The sequence below is a fragment of the Bison bison genome, unplaced genomic scaffold (assembly GCF_000754665.1).
Source record: "Bison bison bison isolate TAMUID 2011002044 unplaced genomic scaffold, Bison_UMD1.0 scf7180017864349, whole genome shotgun sequence".
Lineage (NCBI taxonomy): Eukaryota > Metazoa > Chordata > Mammalia > Artiodactyla > Bovidae > Bison > Bison bison.
The window spans coordinates 8,726,589-8,729,289 of NW_011494921.1; positions in this window are offsets into that span (position 1 = coordinate 8,726,589).

Below are 2,701 nucleotides of genomic sequence, written 5' to 3' on the forward strand. Positions count from 1 at the left end.
GGCGCGGAGGGACTGGCGCGGTGAGCAGCCGGCCTGGGGTCTCAGCTGCCACTCGGGGCAGGAAATCAAGGATGCACTTTTAAAATGCAAGCGCTGGTTTCCAATCTGTCTGACGCATACAGCAGCAAGCCGAACTGCTGGTGCTCCAGGCAGGAGAAATACGCTGACAAAGTTTGCTCCTATTAAGGCGATTTGAATTGATGGCTCTTAGCAGTGAGGTTCGGCTCTCTGCTTTACCGCTCCTCTCTCCTCCCTTTTTGATTTTAAGAAAGTAAAGCAACCTTTCCCTCTTATTTTCTTTCTTTCTTTCCCCTGGGGCCAAATGCCCAGCGCGTTCTGAAGCAAATGAAGAACCTCTAGGGGTCAGTGCAGCGTAAAAAATGGCCAAGCCTGGCAACTGAGCTGAACCTGGAGGTTTCAGTCACAGCTTTATCCCTATTCCATCCTAATGAAGTCCTATTCCTTCCTGCCTAACCTGGCTCCAGAACAGTCCTCCTGATGACCACTTTCCTTTAATGTAACTTTAAACATCTGCAATCAAAAGCAGCTCTGATTTGAATTTCAGGACTATTTGTGCTGTTTTTAAAGACGTCAGAGCTTTTCAGCTGTTCTGTTTGGACCTGGAAGGTTCTCTGCACCCACTGTCCTTTCCAAGCCTCATCCCAGGATGGGCAGAAGCCTGCTGTCCTCTCACCTCACTTTAACTCCCCTTTTTACCTTGTAGTAAAATAACTTGTGTGTGTGCGTGTGCGTGTGTGCATGCGAGCCTGTCCTTTTGTATCCTGTGCTGTGCTTAGTCTCTCAGTCGTGTCCAGCTCCTTGCTACTCCATGGACTCCTCTGTCCATGGATTCCCCAGGCAAGAATACTGGAGTGGGTTGCCATGCCCTCCTCCAGGGGATCTTCCCAACCCAGGGATGGAACCCATGTCTCTCGCACTGCAGGTGAACCCTTTACCATCTGAGCTACCAGGGAAGCCCACGAATACTGGAGTGGGTAGCCTATCCCTTCTCCAGGTGATCTTCCTGACCCAAGAATCGAACCAGGGTCTCCTGCTTTGCAGGAGGATTGTTTACCAGCTGAGCTACCAGGGAAGCCCTGTTCTTTTGTATACATTTGTCAATTGGGCCCTTGTCTTTCCAAGTTGAAAAGTCCTAATTTCTTTTGTCTTTTTATTGAAGGATATTTCAGTCTTCAGGCCTGCTGGGGGCAGTGTGGGATATGGGGGAGAGAATGGTAGAAATGCACAGGACATCCTGGAATGGCAGGTGGGGATGGATAGCTGAGAGCCCTGGAAACCTGCAGCGTGCAAAGGATTCTGGGAATTTCTTGAGCTGTGGTCCCTGCTTACTGAGATAGTTACGACTCCTTCCATTTCCTCCTCAGCCTTCCTCAGTTCTGCCTCCACTGCATCACCGAGAGCTCTCAAGTCACAGGTGTCCGAATTCCAGCATCCCCTTTTCAGCCCTTGATTCTATTAGCGCTCTCTTTTCAGCCCTTGATTCTATGAGCTCTCCCCGGGTGACTTGCTTCTGTCAAACATTTCTTTCGGAAGGGCTTTCTCATTGGATTTCTGCACCGCTGTGTCTCACAGCCTCCTAAACCTGGGATGGTGGCCACGTGGTACTGGATCCACCACTCACGGCCTCGTGAATCCACGCCAGCTCCTGTCTGTGGTCCCGGCACCCTCCCGTGGGGCTCGAAGCTGCCACAGCTGTTGATCAAAGTTGACAGAATGAGTGATACCTCCTGTCCAGCCTGCCTGAGTCCTGCCTCTCCTACAGTCTTTGATTCCATTTTGATAGCCATCCTTTCCCTGGGTGGCGCCGTCTCTTCCCACAGTTCCCACGATGCTGAAAACACCCCAGTCTCTATCTCTGGAACACATCTTCCCCCATCACTAACACTGATATTTCTATAACCTATTAAATAGTCCCATCTGGAATGCTACAAGTACTTCTCATCCAGCGTGTCCCAAGCCAAACGCATCATCACACCTCCCCAAACCTGGGCCTACTACCTTCTCCAGCTTTGTTAAAAGCAGCGTAATCCACCTGGAAGCCCAAGCTGGAATCTTCTCTGTTTTTTTCGATCCTCACCCCCCGCCCTCTGCCCTGTTCACTACTGCTGTCCTCTCAAAATCCACCCAGTAACACAGACTGTATGTGTGATAAATAGCAAATGGGTATTTGGGTAATTATCAAGTGGATAATTACCTCATGGATAATTATGTGGTGGGGAAGGGCTTTAACTTCTCCACAGTCCTCCTTAAACCATCACTCCCATCCTGCCATCCCCTGTAACATACACTCTAAGTGTACTTACTGGTATACTTAATATCCAACCTCTCCTTACAGGAAAGCAGCCCTTAGCCCCCCTTGTATATGAATTTCTGAGTTTTCTACAGGAAAGCCTAAATCTAATCACATCTTTCCCCAACTTAATAAACCTTTACTGGTTTCTCTTTGCCCAAAAGATAAATCCCAAAACTCTGAACATGTTTTCCTGGCTCCAGTCCACTTTTTCAGCCCTGTTTTCTGCCCTTCCCCTTTCCATATCCAGCCCTCATGCCTGGAGTATTTATTATACACTCAGTTAGTTCCTGTTTCCAGGACATTGTTCTTGCAGTATATGCTGGTGTAGCTTTTCTTCCTAATCCTCTGTTTGGTTACTCAGCTCAAATGTCACTTCTGTGAAACCTT